This window comes from Apis florea, unplaced genomic scaffold, assembly GCF_048593485.1.
Source record: "Apis florea isolate Af1SG1 unplaced genomic scaffold, ASM4859348v1 contig_1615_pilon, whole genome shotgun sequence".
Lineage (NCBI taxonomy): Eukaryota > Metazoa > Arthropoda > Insecta > Hymenoptera > Apidae > Apis > Apis florea.
This window is the reverse complement of record NW_028256416.1, coordinates 2180202-2197961: the sequence shown is the minus strand read 5'-3', so window position 1 is coordinate 2197961 and position 17760 is coordinate 2180202. Positions and strand designations below refer to the sequence as shown.

The following is a 17760-nucleotide window of genomic DNA, read 5'->3' as shown; positions in this document are numbered from 1 at the left end:
TTCTGGCTGGCTTATTCGCTTGTGGAGCGCGCCACCGGAGTCCGACTTCCTTCCACGATATAATAAAACTTCGCCTTCGTTCCATCACGTCGCTCTTCTTTCCTTAATTATTCTACCACTTCTGCGCAAAAACTTTTATCGAAGAGGATCGCGATGTTTTGCCAAGGAATGACAAACAAGTTTCCAAAGCCTTGATTAACCAAAGGAAACGTATCGAAGTTTTTTAATTTTGCCGATGTTGGACATCTCTCGGTTATTCCTCGGTGATAGGACGGAGGACCATTTGTTATTTTTCGAAATAGTTTTGTTTTAAAAATTATTCGCGTAAATCGATGAATTTTTTTATCTCATGAATACATCAAATGTGCGACACGAGATTTTTATTTTAACACGTATCGCCGATCTTGTGGCGCCACAAACAAGTTTCCAAAGCCTCGAGGAGCTCGATCAATCAAAGGAAACGCATCGAAGTTTTTTAGTAGTTTTGGACATCTTTTGGACTTATTTTCGAAAAAGTTTAAAGCACAAATCGCAGAATTTTTGACTCCATGAATATACCAAATAAAAGAGATTATTTTAACGCGTATCTTGTGGCGCCATCTTGCGTGGAGGATTGAATAACAAAATATATAAATCGTATCGATTAAATCGTGACGATTATCTCTAATTTATCGTTCCGTTAAAATATTCAAAATATTCTCGAGTATATATTAAAACGTATGAATTATACATGTGCCCGTCGAGTGGCGGAATAAATAATTTTCTCTCGTCAACAACGATTTCAACCGCAAATGTCCCGAATGAGTCGAAATTTCGCGTGGAAAAACGTGTGCGGTTAGAATTTTTAACCATGGAAACGAGAAGTTATCTCGTTGGTCGCTCTTCGCTTCCGGACCAACCTTTCAAGATTCCGTGAAATTACAGCGGCATTCGTCTCCCCCTGTTCCTGTTTCTTGAATAGGAAGATCCGGAAAACTTTCGGATGGCCGAAGAAGATACGTTATATCGTTGGACAATGAACGTCCCCGAAATTTCTTCTATTTCAAAGAAGAGGAGAACCTTTCTCTCCACTTTTCTCTCTCTCTCTCTCTCTCTCTCTCCAGAGAAAAAAAGGTCAGGAAGATTTATTTAAACACCGACGACAATGTCTCGCGCAATGTTTGCAATGTAAAGTGAACGAACGAAAATACTCGACGTTCCACTTTCCACTTTCGACTCGATCGAATAATTTCTTTTTTTTTATTTTAATCGATCGTCGGGTAATAATTGTCGGGTTTAACGAGAAATTAGTAGAGACTAGTGGAATCGAATCGTCAGATGGATCGACTCGGTCAGGATTACTAATTTGTCACGATGATGTATCGTGATGGCGTAATTAGAAGTTGTCGCCTCATGAATTACAACAGCGTGCGAGCAATTCTTGGCTTACCGCGCAATCCACACACTCTTGTACATTTCTGAGAATGTGACACAATTGGGCTATTACGACCATTCATTATACCGTAATTGTATTCAGCTTAATTTCGTGTTACGTTTTCACGGTTGGAAACAATAGTCTAGTCCCTGACGTTGCTGCATTGTCATTACTGCGAAACGCAACCTCTAGTTCTCGTACCTGCGAGCTGGCTTAGTGTATTATTAAACGATTCTACGAATGGAATTCGCCTAAATTTATATATTTTACTTCGTCGATCGAGAACGAACAATTTTGTAAATCTTTCTGAAGAGGAATACGAAAGTCTCGATTCGTCGTTCGAGCTTTCATTTGATTATGGATTTTAATTTTCGTTAATTATTCAATATTCAAGAATGAAAATGGCCGAGGTTCGAGTCAGTCGTTGATCTTGGATAAGGAAAGAGGGAAAATACTTATCAGCGATAATTCTTTTTGCTTCGAAGAAAAATCGTCGTGCCATTTCGTGACACGTTTTCCAAACATGCCATTACTTATATTATAATTACTCTTTATCAACTTAACCAATTAAAATATGCTTAATTTAAACCCGGTAAAAACACTGATAATCCTGCATCCAGCACGCAAATTTCTCAATCCTATAATTATACTTATAAAATCTGGATTTTTATTCATAAAAATTTCTGTTCAAGTTTTATATTTCTCACCAAACGTTTCTTCCCAATTTTCCAAATTTTAATCCCAAATTTTAAACTTTAGAATTGATTTTCATTTGCAATAGTGTTAATAAAAAAACGACACCAACAAATTATTTCGATACTTTAAATAAAATTGGCAGATCTCTGGAAGCTTTGAACCGATTCCTCTATTTTCATTCATCATCAGCAACTAGAAGCAAAAATTAAAAGATGGTTAAAAATAAATGACTCGTTAACGATTTCTTGGTTTGTTATAATGGGATTCGATACGATTTCGAAGATCGATAATCGATTCCTTTGCACCTCCTATTGTTCAAAGCGACTATTAAGTCGTCGTCTCTCTTTTCTTCGCTCGTAGCTTCTCCTCCTTGTAAGTAATAATCCTTTAATAATCCTCGCGGTCTATGAAACGTCGACTCAGACGAGGCTTACGAGGGTACCCAGACATGCATTAACCACGTAAATCGCAGGGGCGATAATTAGATTCGATCTTAATGAGTTCCTCGACTGATCGATGAAAGCTCCCGGAAGCGTGCACGAAATTGGCGGCCACGTTACGATCCGGGAGACAAAATCGTAAAATCGTGGTCGTAAAATGTAAAAGTAACTTTAATAGACGAATGTTACGCGATTTTTATACCTTTATTACGGTATAATTCTATGCTTGGTTGGTAGAAAAGTATATATCGTAATTATTCTTGTTTAAAACAAGGCAAGGGATGATTTTTTTTATTTTATTAAAATTATTCGTACTAGTTTTCGATAATTTTGATAATTTTCTTTTTTTTTTTTAATTTTAATCTTCATATGCAAATATCGATTTAACGTTTCATTCATAGCGGAATATAGCGCGAATTATTTGTGTTAAATATTCCGTGCTTTATATTCCGGTGTTCCTTTCTTGTTACGAAATTTCATTCGAGATTATCATCGTTTTTATAATTCTTTGCTTTTTACTTCGTTCCATAAATTTTCCAATGGAAAATTATGTCTGGAAATGACTTACGACTGTGTGATAACTCGACAATGAAAGAATATTTTCGCAAGAATATTCTTTCGCAATTATATTTTATATGTCATGTACGTACGTATTTTTTTCATCAATTTGTATCGATTCTCAACGATTCTCAATATACGTTTCATCCAATATCACTCCAATATGTTAACACTCTTCGGATTAATTTCCATCAGACGAAAAGTTTCTGAAAAGATTGTTCCATACGTTCCAATAAAGACCGTAGTTGGGATTGATTTAATTATTGTTATACAACAACGTTCGCAAAATAACAGCATCGTACATCTTCTTTACGGTTCATTGTAAGGTGTGCGTCGGATCAAGTCCCTCTTTCGCATCGAGGGACGAAAGAAACTCGTGGCGAGGGTCGAGAAATTGCTTCGGTTTCGCACCAACGTGGGACGAACCGTTCCCCTCTAATAAAACGAAAATTTTCATCCGATCCTTCGCAAAAGAAATATCCACCGAAATTAATATTTTTCGAATATTTTCTTTTTTTCCTTTTTTTTTTTTCTTTTAATATAAAACCCAAAAAAGTCAATATAAAAATTAAACGGTGAAAGGTACGGTATATTTCCAGAAATATATTTTCAAAGATATTTTGCAGAAACACGTTTCAAACAATTTTTTCCCCACACACTTTCTCCAAACGGAATACAATTCAGTTGGTATAAAAAAACTTTATCGAATTAAACGACCAAGGACGCTTCGTGTGCTCGCACGCTTCTCGAACGGAAACGCACTCGTCGCGAATGTCTCTTCGTTGCCGGGCTCACGGGACACGAAGGGTTTGCGTGCCAGCCACGTTGTCGTATTACACTTCGCTCGCTGTATTCGTCACGAGCACGTGTATCGTTACGTCGCCCTTTTCAATATGCGTCGACCCACTCTCTTTCATTATTCATTATTCCGCCGTTTTTATCGCGCGATCCGTTATTATGGGATGTGTTCGATATCGATCAGCCGAGTTTCCACCGACTTATTTCCACCGTGCCGGGAACAAACGGAAGGAAAGGAGGGGAGGAAAGCGAGGAGCGCGAAGAAAGGCGACGATGAACGTGACGAATCGTGTGTGGAAATTCTGGAGACCTAATTTTTTCCTCTTTTTTTTTTTCCTCGCGTTGCTTCTTTGTTCCATCCTGTTAAATTATCGCGTCCCAACGAAAATAAAGCTGGCTAACTGTCCATTTATCCGGCGTGCGCGAACCCTATTGAAATATTCATGCGGCTCGAACAATAAACCGGCACGATGCGTCCCGCCAGGTAACCTCGCCGAATGCATTCGGTCAATCGATTACCCCGGGTAAGGCGAAAGGCGTCGTCGCGTTCGAAATACGACGTGATGTCAAGGATCGACTCGCTCTTCTTCGACGATACCACTTTGCTATTTCGCTATTATCGTTAACCCTTTGCATTTATATGTCACCATATAATCGCTATCCTATATTTTATTATTATACATATATTTACGTTAATAAATATACGTATAATACGATTATATTTTATATAATATAATTATATGTAATATAATATAACATTCTAGAGGGCTCTTCTTATTTGATTGAAAATATTTCTTAAATACAAATATAAATAGTTAAAATCTTATTTTTTTAAGAAAAAGAAAGTTAAACCATCTACTCGTGAATTCCTCGCACGAATCGAAATTGTTAACGAAAAGATCACGAAAAGAAGAATCAAAAAAAGGATAAAAATTGGAATATAAGTAAGCGACATATGTGTGTGTCGTGATTGGAAGTAGCTTCGTTGTTTTAATCTTGTTCGAGTCGAAGCAAAGGGAAGCTTGAGAAGGCGTGGCTTTGAAAGAGGTGGCCAACTTGGCTGGAAACTTTTTTCAGAGGGGTGAGAAGGCGAGGTTTAACAATTTCGCGATTCTAGAAGAACCGTGAAACGCTGTATTATTCTCTGCGAAAGAGAGGACTATTTCTCCCCTGCTAACACGAGCAAATGCGAGCACATTCGCCGAAATATCTGCCTGGCGGCCGAAGTTTATCCCGGCGTGAAAAGTCGCTGACTTAATGGATGCAGACCGCAAAGCAGCGATCGCGTGGATACGCGTACAACCGTGCTAATGACGCATCGCATCAGAAGAGCGCGCATGCTAAACAACCGCTAACTCTGCTCGCCGAATCGCGCCGATTCACGAGCGATGCCAAAATGTTTCCCCGGCATTACCAGGGATAATGGGCGAACAGGTTTGATTACGTTGCACGGATCGCTCCTTGTTAATAAATAACTTCTTGTCGACCAATTAACCACGGTTGGAGAAGGGCCACTAATTTTTCTCTCGCCTCTGCTTTCCGCTGAAACAAGAAAGTATCTTCCAGCGCGATTAATTTTAATAATCTTTCTCCTCCTCCATCTCTTCGATAGGCACAAGATTTTCACTCTCCTCCTTTCCTTTTTTTCTCTCTTCCTCGCTCTTTTCACGCTCATTTCCTCGCAAGTATCCAATTGGTGTTCTCGGAACGGAAATTTTCTCGATTGGCTTGCTCTCGTACCGTCTATGCGACGTCGAATCGATTAGGTTTCGCAAGCGTCGGTGTTCCTTCTCTTCGTTTATCTGAATTTGCTGGATTAAAGCGCGAAAGGAGGACAACGGAAGATTGGTTCTAAAGGAACTCGAGTAGCGAGTTCGAATCGACTCGGAACAGGTAGGTAGATAGGCAGGTCCAGCCTCGTAGTAGAAGAGAATTCCATCCAATCGATTCTTCCACTCCCCGTATCGTCTTTGTTGCATGCAAATTCCCCGCTTCTATGCAAAACGACCCATCGAACAAATTTGCTCTCGACCGTGTCTGCTTTCGCGTTCACCTTCTTTCCCTTCTTATTTTTATCCTCTTCCTTCTTCTAATTACACGTTGTTCTCTGTATCGAGTTTCGAAGAATGCTCGAAACCTTATCAACAATGCAACGACACCTTATCGCGACGCGATAAAACCAGGCGTCTTAATTCGATAAAGAAGGGGGAGGAGATTAATCCTGTTATCCTCGTGTTGATAACAACGAGTCGTAACGCCTCGAATACGTTAACCGACGGAAATCGTAAAGTTGACCACTGTATCTTGGACGGCATATACTTGGCTTCTATCTAGGGTACACTAGAATCCGTAACTAGTTGGTAACAATTTCCATGGATCTTTGATGTATCGTATAAATATTTCTGAGAAAAAATTTTTTGCAGTTTTCGAGCGAAAGTTTGATCGAGGAATATATTAATTTTGCACTCGAATGGCGATTCTCAAGCACCAATTGTTTTCGAACGGTGACAATATTTATTCATTGATTGATTTTTCTAGAAGAGTATCGCTTGATGAATAGATTCAGATAAGCTCGTTATAATCTTGTGAAGTGTAGAATAATGCAATGTCAAATAGATAGATTTTCTTATTTTAAATTAGAATAGGAATAATATTTTTAAAGTCTTTGAGTTTTTGTGATAATAATTTCAAATATAAGTTTGATTTTTCGTTATTGAATTTGACGAAATTACTTCTATTTATTATAATGATAAAGAGAAGGAAAATAATGATTAAGATATAGACGAAGTAAGAGGTGTAAAAATAAAGTGAATGTGAGAGCATATTATGTTAATAGGGATTAAAAAGGATTATAAGGTTTGCTCTCAACGAAATAAGAAAGATAAAAAACATTTTATTCGATGATATATTTAAAATGCTTGATAAAATACCGCATAAAACAACAATACAAGAATTTAATATTCGACAAATTCTCTTTCTTTATATGTAAAGATACATAAAATATTAAAGTATAAAAGTTTTGTTACAATCGTATTATAATTTGTGCGCGAAATCATTTTAAGTTAAGAAATTCACTAGAACATACGGAAAAATCGTCTCGAGTTGTTGATTCGAAAAAAAGCGCAAAGGATTAAAATTACTAAATGTTTCAAAAATTCTGTTTAAAATTGTAAAGCTGTAGGGAAAAAATATTTACAACATCACTGGTATTTAAATACCTTATATGGACCATACAGTGGCCGTTGGACACGATTTTCGTGAATCTTCACGATCTCTTTACCCCTCCCTCCATGCTCCTTTCTGCCTGGACTTCTCTTCACAAGACACATTCTTAAACTCACTTCAAGTTTTTCCACGTCCCTGTAACGGTACAAAGAAACCTTTGGATTCCTCCCGTCCGCACGTTTTCTCCGCACGTTTCTCTTATTTAACGTGGAGGAAATTTAAGATGGAGTAAGAAGCGGGTCTTAAGAAAAAAGGGGAAAAAAAAAAAAAAGAAAAGAAAAAGAAAAAATAAAACTAAAAATTGCATAACACGGCAGAAAATGAGAATCGAAGGAGGCGAGCGTGGACGAGTCACGGTGAATATTAACGGCGGATGTTGTATGGTTAATTTAACCACCCCTCCTTGCTCCTTTTAGGCGAGAAAGACGAGGGGGTAGGTGTCTCCGCCTCGTTACAATTCTCCACGACGTGGAGAATCGGGAGAAGGGGAAAGGATGACCCACGCAATTTCGTGAAATCTTTTTCTTCCCTCCTCCTTCCCCCCTCCCCCTTCTCATCATCCTCTCTTCCCCCGTCCCTTTGATTCGTACCTTGACGGAATTCTTAAGAATCCCCCGACTAGTCTCGCTCACCGTGATTCGAGAACCGTGACCTTTTACGTCCGAGAAACGTTTAAACCCCGGAAATGAGAAGTCGATAATCTTCCCTATATATATATATATATATATATTCGTTCTCGATCAACGCGAGTACGAAGATCGATTCTTTCGTTCCCTCTTGATCATTCTTCTCTCTCGAAAGCGTCGATTCGTTGATTCGTCTCCTCTCATTTTGAAACGCGATAAATAATAGTAGTCCATTACGTTTTATCATCGTCTGTGTGTTCACGATTTCACAATTTTTAGTACGATTCTTCTCTTCAAGGATCCGGCAAATATCGTTTGCTAAATGGAAAGTGTGGAGGGAAGGTAATACGAGAAATGACGCGCATTGTTATCGCGGAATCGTATGGAAAAGAAGAACAAAAGGCAATCAACGTATTATTATTGCTCCCGATGAAAAGGGGTCGTCGCCTATCGACACCTTTTTTTCGATGTAGCTTCTAATAAATGTCGTGTAAATCGACAAATATGAATAATTTATAGAGAATAAATTCGTGAGAATCTTTTTTTATCTTTCTTCGAAACGAGAGGTCGAAACAAATATAAAAATTGAAAAGTTTGAATTATTGATAAGAGAAATGTACAATCTACAAACGAAATCCATCGAAACCAAATTTTCTTCTCCAGAAATTTTGCATAAAAGTATCCTCGAATTTCTCTCCATCGATGTACCAATACATGCATCAATATATATAACTAGAGATTAAATAACAGAACGTAAAACTCGTCGATCCTCTTGAAAATACTATTTGGGAGGAAAAGGAAACATCCTCCGAGCTTAAAGCGCGAGGCGAACAATATAAAGTAAAGGGAAGCTCTTCCGTCCAATGGGTTGGATGATGTTTGTAACGAACATGGATGGTCGAACGATTCGTTGTAGCGACAACTGTGGAAACACGGGTGGTCTGCCGTGCTAGTAGCTGCCTTCCAAGTACTTCTATAAATGTACGATACAGACCGAAAGCCTTGTCTCCCGTTCTGGACCGTGTTCCTGGGACACCGACAGGAACTCTAAAGCCCCTCTCTCTTCCCCCCCCTCTCTCTCTCTCCCCCTCTCACACCGCACACTTGGCGGTGTACACGCGTGCGAATGCACGCGAAGTGAACATACACACGCACACGTCGAGGATACACCGGCATCCATCGGTTCCACTCCTCTATTTGTACAGCCGTGCTTGTCATTTCCATTTTGGTGCGTCGCTTATGGGATTATCCCCTCCCCTCCCCTCGTCACGCTTTCGCCGTGTTTTACTTACGCTTAACGACTCTGCAGTATTCCCGATTACGTATTCGTTTCTCGTTGTTCCCTCGTTAGAAAAGTGATATTACGAGGAATAATATTTTTCACGATCGTCCGCGAAATTATGCGGGGATTGTCGTTCCGTTCGAGCGAGCAAATTATCGATGATAAAAAAATTAGGTCGAAATTAGATCGCTGATTTTTAAATTTCGCGAGACTCCGATAAATTTGTCTTTTTTTCTTCTTTTTTTTTTTTTTTTTTTAACGTAAAATCTCTCGTCTGTGGACGATTCAATTTTGCAACAGTTTCGAGATCGAAACGAGAGCGACCTCTATGACGCAGAGAGAAAATCTATTCGCACCGAGTTGAACCAATTCGTTGACCCAACGTTTGGAATAATTTCAACAGTTTCAAAGGAGATCGATTTAAATGAAACATCTTCGAAGGTGCACTTACGTGAAAGTGGCTTCGAGGGTTTGCGATTTTGACGTTGACGTTTCATTTTTAATGGTCGGTGTTAGAAACGGTGAAAATATAAAGGTGTATCGAGTTAATAATAACGGCTTACGTATACAGATTTTGTCAACAAGTTTGCACATGAATTTCGAATACCTGGTCGAAATTCCAAGCTGTGCATTCATCTTTCTCGATCGAAGATTAATAAACTATTCCACCTGTTTTCAAACAGTTTCGTTACACAACTTTGAACTTTTTGAAACATTTTCCCTGAACGCGGATCAAACCCAATGACTTCCTCTGCGAAATTAACCGAGAAAATTTTCCATGTTACAGTACAGAATCTTATCAAGATATACCGATAACGAGAAACTCGGACGTTTAACAAGCATGCATCGAATTCTCCGATTAATCGATCCCGATTAATTGATTTATCGATCGATTTACGGCGTAGCACGAATTTACTCTTGCACAACACACCTGTGCAGTCACTTGCATATTAATTCATCCTTGTGACGCTTCGATCAACGTAAATATCTTGATCAACCGCGTACGTAAAATACCTCTCTCTCTCTCTCTCTCTCTCTCCTTTCGTCGATATCCAATTTGGAACCGGACGATTTCTCATCGTGTATCGATCCTTCTAATTATTTCACAGTTCGATGGAGTCCGATCTTATTCAAGAAACTCTTCCACGATTTTCCCTTTCTGCGAAATAGGACATATGGTCAGCACAGTTGCACACACGATATATTTTGAGTTTCAATTGTTTTATATATATATATATATATTTCGGAGCTCTTTCATCTCGACATTCAGAACAATGCATACTCTTCTGCTGCCATCGATACCAATATGTCCATATGCGTTTCGCCAATATGGAATTCTAGTTGTTCAGAGAGAAATTGCAAATACAAAAAAAAAAAAAAAAAAAAGGGTAAAAGAAATCGCAAAAGGTAATTCCAAAGTAGACAACTCGAAATTGAATATTTGAAATTTAGATATTGAATTCTGTTCTCGTCAATTTGTGCAATAAATTCATCGTAAAAAATCGAAATCTAGTATCTATAAATAATTTGTGAAAGTAGAAAGAAACAGAATCTTCGATGAAATTTATTTTAATATTGGCAGAAGTAAAGAGAAATTTTAAATTAGAAATCTGTAATTGTTATATAATGTATTCGTATGACAACGAAGTTTATCAATTTACACTACACTAATTATTTGTACCTTTTCCATAAGTCACTCTAAACGGGATATTAACTTTCAAACTTGACACAGTATCAGCGTTAGCATTGTCTGTGAGCAGTCCATCATTACCGAAATGCGTACATGTAACCCATCTATCCCGAATCGCATGATAGAGATTAATTATGGTTGCTTCTGAAAGCGTCGTTACAGGTCAGAATTACAGTTGTTCGATAAAGTTTTTTTAATCAGAAAGATTCGAACAACTAAGCGCCCATATAATTATCCAATATTTAAATTTCTGCATGCGATAATTGCGCTTTCACGTGACACAATTACCTGCAAAGCATCATTTTTTTCTAATATCCACGCACCTTAGAGCGTACCTATTAACATTTAGACGCAGAAGCTAGCCAGATTTCCTCCATTTTCCGCCACTCTCGACGCAAATAGTCCAAACAGCTTAGCCATGGCTTAACATCTTACCAGTAGCCACCCAGTCCCTCGAGGCCATCCTCGAAAAGCTTTTACAGTATTTATCAACCGATTCCCCTGTGCGCGAAACTTATATCATCGCGGTATAAAGAAGAGAAGAAGAGGAGGAAAAAGAAGAAGAAGAAGGAAAAAAAGAAAGACTAGTCGGCTAATAGGGATCGTGAATGGCTGTCATTAAGAACGGCTGACAACAGCATCACGCGGGATGATATCGAGCAACTACGGGGGCGTTGAACTTGGCTACTTTTTTAAAAGAAACTTTTCGTTATCCACTCGCAACTCGAAGGATAACGACGACGAGAATTCCAGCCACCGCGAATCCAACTTTTACTCGCCCCTTTTTATCGCCTCTTCTTCCTCCCCTCCTCTTCCCTGCAAAGCGGACACGCAATCCTTCCTCATCCTCTTGTCCCCTTTCTTTCTTGCGGAGAGAAACATCTTCAAACATCTCTCCCCTTTGGACGAGCTGCTAATTCACCGCGTACCTGTGTTACACTTGAAATTGCTCGTCCTCTTTTTTACCACCCCGCGTGATCTCGCATCGAGAAAATCTTTTCCACTCTCTCTCTCTCTCTCTCTTTCTCGCTCTATAAAAATGTAAGTATCGTTATTAGGGTGCACGTGCAATTGTGGGAGTTTCGAGCTACTTTGTCTCGATTTTCGCGCTTTTCCCCGTGCCTTCTCCGTTCCTTCAATTCGCTCCGTTCCACCGTGTTTTATGACCCTCTTCTTCTCCGCCATAGTGGAGAGTTGAATGGACCGAATTTATCCTCCTTCGCTTGTACAGTGAAAAGGAAAACGCTACGATTTTTTCACGAATAATCCGGAGAAAAATTGTAAAAGAAGTTCGCAGAAATTTCGCGAATTAACCGATCGATGATACGGTTCGATGCGACGATATTAGAATAATGAATAAAGGAGGGAGGGGGGTGAAATTTCTCTCGCGGGAAAAGGAATAAAAGTTAAATTAAAAATAATGGCAGCAATCTGAAAAGGACGGTGACCCACAAGCGAGAGAATCCAGGATCCATTCTCGGCGCAAAAAACGTGCGCGCATTGTTTGGACTCCGGCATTCAGGCCGGGGGGCTATATTCCTCCCGAGGTAGACTATTCAGAGATAGTCGATCCTTTCAACCGTCTCGAACCGCTTGTCAGTCGCAGCCGCAACACCTATGATGGGTTTGCATAGAAGCAGCCAGCCACCGCTGTTCGCGCTCGTTTTTCGCCGGCTAATCGCGCGGCTAACAATTTCGAGCGTTTACAGCGCGCTACACGCATCGCCCAACTTTCTTGCCGCTACGTTCAGAGGATCACCCGCTCGTCGTGAAGACGAGCCTAATTTGCAATTGTTCTCCCCCGAGCCCTGCCGAGATTCTCTTCGTTGTTCCTCTGCTCCTCGATACGCTGAGATGATTAATAAAGTTTGAACAGTCTAATTTTGCTCTCGTATCTCTGAAAAAGCGCGAGTGAAAAACGAAGAGATCCGTTTCGTTTTATCAATCGTCACACGATTAAACGGAAAAGAATCCTACAGGTGATGATTTTGTCTATCCGCTTCAGAAAAAATTCAGAGAAAATTGATCGACCAATAACTTTTTGCCGAAGCAACGTGAAAATGCGTTGTCGCATCGTTGTTGCACGCATAAAAGATCGCATTTTTTCTCCCCTCTCTTTCCAATACTTTCGAATTAACGAAATTTAAACGTATATAGCGAGTCGAGATGCGCACTTTCGAACACCGAATACCGTAAATAAATCGTGGAACGAACGTTCGCGACGATATCTGTTTGCAAATAAAACGACTCGCCTCGCCTCGCTTTCGTTCGTCGAAGGCGCTTTCCCTCGACCGCACAACCATTTCTCGATTCGAGTCGAACGAGGCAGGAGAGACGGAATCCCTCTCGTCCGCATTCCCGCATTTTTCTTGATTCTTGGAATTTGGAAGAATTGTCGCTTCCGCGAACAACGCACTGCGATAACGCGATAAGATGTTTATAATAAATTGGAAAGAAAATGAGGGAGAGTTATCTTGGATTATTCGAATAATAACATTTTTGTGAATATTTGTCAAACTACTTGTATATGGATTACACGGCGAGAACGTAGCATTGGCGAAATTGAATTATCGGTAAAATCAGGCGGGAAAGCTTCATGAAACGCGATTAAATGAAGTAGAAAATGCAAAACTGTGCGGAATTCTAACTGAAATCTAATTCGAAACAATCTGAATACGAATGAAGGAATATAAATGTACTTATGGAGAGTCTTGTTCCAGGTGTGTACGGTTAAATCGATCTTCTCTCCTCGAGTTATCCCAGCCACGAAGGTGATATACGGTTGTGAGCATATGTGCGAATCTGCATATTTAATAGTATGAATATTAAAGCAAGTAGAGCGGCGCGCTTCGCGATGCAAAATGGAGACGAGTGGGGATGGAGAGAGAAAAAGAATAGAAAAAATAAAAAAGGCGAGATGCGTGCATAAAGCGAATAACGCTTTAAACACGCTTTTCTGTTTTTTTTTCTTTTCTGTTTTTTTTTTTTTTTTTTTATCTAACACTGGTTGAATCGAAACGCGTTACTTTTTCTTACCGTTCTTCAAATTATTCCTCCTTGTGACTCTCCAACGTGGAGGAAAATTTTATACCGATCGAATCGTTCGTTCGTTTATATTTGTAAATTAATTGTACAGCGATTGTAGGAGATATAATTGTGTTATTGTTATTTCATTTTGTTAAATACACACGAACGAAGTAGACGAATATTATACGGAAATAAAGTTGATCGGTAAATATCATTCCTCGAAAATTTCGTTCCTTTTTCCTTTTTTCAAATTGCGATAATATTAAATACGCGAATTCGAAGGGAACCGTTTCGAGTGGACAATATCATGTATCGTATTGAAATAATTTCATTTATTTGTGACGTACGATACACGAAAGGAAAAAAAAAAAAAACCAATGCACGCTATATTACGTATATACGTATGGTTTTAATTGCCCGAATCTTGAATTAATTTTTATTTATTTGTGACGTATAATTAAACGATTGATCGCCTGTGTATACCGTTTAATATTGGATTATACGTCACAACAAATAAATAAAAAGTATTTCGCGATCTGCCAATTAAAATGATTCGTTATTTTATACTCGACGAATATAAAAAGAAGAAAAACATGTACAACACCGTTTGAAAAACGTACGATTTTTTTTCGAATGCTCTTTCTTTCTTTCTTTTTTTTTTTTTCCCCGCCAGAATATTTTTCCTTTCAAACATTTTTCCATTAAATTACCCGAACTAATTTAAATATGACGGTGGTCTGCGGGTATACAGATCCCCCAGTATGAATGTAGAACGAACGGAGTTCCCTTCAGAACGAACTAAATAATTCGAAAAGGTAATATTGGACGGTGGTAATTCGAATCACGTTTCTACAATTTTGAGAGACCGGTGGCCGAGTTATTACACGTGTACGTGAGCATTTCGATACTTTCCAGCCGGGATTTCTACAAAGTTAAAAGCGATGGAGCGTGTACGCGTGACAAATGATTGTCTTCCTAGGAGAGTATTAATAAACGAGGTAACGTTCTGCTTCCGCCTCTTTTCCCCCGTAAATCAACATCTTCGCGTCGTCGTTTGCTCAAAGGAAGCTAGCCTCTCGCTATTTGTACAGCATTCGAGGAAAGCGCCATTGTTTCGTTTATAAACAAAGCAAATGTTTGCAATTGCTTGGCGAGCGCGCTCGGCTGCATCCTAAGAAATCGCCACCGAGGAAATGTACTTCCACGTCTCGTCATTTTTTCCCCCCCTCGTATCTTCCTTATCGCGACGACTTTGAATTTTCTTTTTTGAATGACACAATTTTCTAGTCGTTCGATATTTTCCAATTTAAAAAAAAAAAAAAAATGCAACATCTTCTAGGATATCTTCCTGAAATTTATCAAATAATAATTTTTTTCAAATTTTTCTTTCCTCTGGAAAAGAATCTACGAGAAATAATTGTATATACGATTTTTTAGAAAGAAGAAATTTAAATACGCGAAGAAGGAATTGGATGATTAATTCGTGAATTGGGTTTATTCAAGAATCGGAGGTCGGCGTACTCGAGCGTCTTAAAAGATGAGTGAAACGATATTCAAAGTGACTAAACGAGGGTAAAAAGTTATCCACCGCGGGACGGATATAGAACATCTAATATACGAACCACGTCGTAAACTCGGCGTTGGAAAGTCGGGCGACACTTTTTATTTTTCGTTCGCTACGCCACAAGATTTGCTTACATTGGTTTTGCATTACCCGCTTCGTAAAGGCAAGATATAGAGGTAAGGAATCTCGATTGTCAACGCGATACTCGGCTGCATATATATTTGACAAAAACGCATCGAGGAGATCGTTTCTCAAGCTTAATCACAATTAATAACTTAATATGATACGTTAAATTTTACTTGAAATGTTCCTTGAAACGACGAGAAATATCGTCCACGCTCGTGATCGAGAAAATTGCGCCCGAGACACGAGAAATACGACTCGATTATTATGTCAGGTGAAATCTCTATATCATACTTTCTCGACAAATGGTGAGAATTATCCGATATGAATCATTCGCGCGTCGCATCGACTTTCGATTCTTGCAAGTCGTGCAACTTCACCCCGCTGCGGGGTTAATACCGACTCATTCGAATCCGTTATTCCGTCCCTTATCGCGCGACATTTATGAAAGGAATTATCGATCAGCCTAATCGAGCCTAATTTTCTCACCTACCAATTTCCATCTACGAAGCATCCGTTCAATTTTCAATTTTGAAGAAGTCGATATTATGCCTGTCCAAGGGAAATATAAAATATAAACCAAATAACCGTTCGACTAATCGTAATTATTCTACCGTATGAACATCGTGTGAATGAATTTTATATAAGTCGTCAACGTGATTCGACGACAGGCTACGAAAAAGAAGCGTCCGTTCAATTTTCAATTTTGAAGAAATCGATATTATGCCTCTTTGAGGATTAATTGTAATTATTCCATCGTATGAACATCGTGTGAATGAATTTTATGCGAGTCATCAACGTGATTCGACGAAACGATTCGATCACGCAAGTCGAACAGGCTTCAGGAAAATCCAAGATCAGCCTAATCGAGCCTAATTTTCTCACCTACCAATTTCCATCTACGAAAAAGAAGCGTCCGTTTAATTTTGAAGAAATCGATATTATGCCTCTTTGAGGATTAATTGTAATTATTCCACCGTATGAACATCGTGTGAATGAATTTTATGCGAGTCATCAACGTGATTCGACGAAACGATTCGATCACGCAAGTCGAACAGGCTTCAGGGAAATCCAAGATCAGCCTAATTTTCTCACCTACCAATTTCCATCTACGAAGCATCCGTTCAATTTTCAATTTTGAACAAGTCGATATTATGCCTGTCCAAGGGAAATATAAAATATAAACCAAATAACCGTTCGACTAATCGTAATTATTCTACCGTATGAACATCGTGTGAATGAATTTTATATAAATCGTCAACGTGATTCGACGACAGGCTTCAAGGAAATCCAAGATTCCCTTCGTAACCGAACTTCTTACGGAGCGGGCAGAACGAAGTGCAGTCCCATTTAAGCGATCCTTGGTAAGCGCGTAATCTTTGTCGAACAGCGGTCGAACAGGGGCGGTGGAAGTAGCCAAGCAGCCATCGCAAAGCCGATACCCGGAAGCAGGAAAGCCGGATTCGAGCTTAACCGCGTGACTCCGTTCAGATAAAGTTTTCGTTACGGTTGGGATTTTTCGACCGCCTCGTTTCTTCCCTCGAGAGAAGGGTGGAAGACGCACGCAATAATACGCGGTTTATAAATGGCGGGTTCATGAATAATGCAGGAACAAAAGTTGAAGGGAGAGCGGCCGTCTTGCGATATAATACTTGTGTATTTTACAAACGCTCAAGTTTGTAAACCAACCTTAACGCCACCACTGGACCGAGTCGTTATCGCGTTCCGCGTATGCATCGTGCAAACGGGCTCGATTCGTAATTCGAGATACACGTCCAGTATTTATTAACGGGCGCGCCATGCTGTTTCGTGCTTGGAAACCGACCCTCCTCTTCCTTGCAGTGTGTGCAATTTAGAATGTGAGCGGTGATCGTGATTGAGTAATTGTTTTTTTGTTTACACGAATTGTTTCGAAATATACGAAATGGAATAATTTATGGAAACTGTGTCGGTGTAATATTAATATGTTTGGCAAAATTTGAATTATCACGATCATTTATTATATAGTATATAGTTTTATCAGAGACACATCGAGCACTGGTTGATCAATGTTGATGACCTGTTACACAGGAAACGGTAGTCTCGATTAAATGGCGATCAGAAGAATATCGTCAATAAGTGTATTAATTGTCCATCAAGAATTTCTTGATTTTCACTCCCGTGATAGAGAATAAACAGCTTACAAGCGATGCTTCTTGAGTAGGTCGATTGAAATAAACGTTGATAATTCGTCAATATCTGTAGAAAAGTAGTAACAACGTTTTGCATCCAAGCAAGAGATCGTTATCTCGGGCGTGAGGTAAAGTTTACTCGTTCG

At 39.2% G+C, this 17760-nt stretch overlaps 1 long non-coding RNA gene across 1 annotated transcript in view; it reads left to right on the top strand.

Moving 5' to 3' along the window:
* Positions 1-17386, top strand: part of LOC116415098 (uncharacterized) — a 211485-nt gene extending 194099 nt beyond the window's left edge. Inside the window, exon 3 of the long non-coding RNA XR_015290817.1 lies at positions 15194-17386. This is a non-coding gene — a long non-coding RNA (uncharacterized LOC116415098). The remainder of the gene's footprint in view (positions 1-15193) is intronic.
* Positions 17387-17760: the final 374 nt, after the last annotated feature.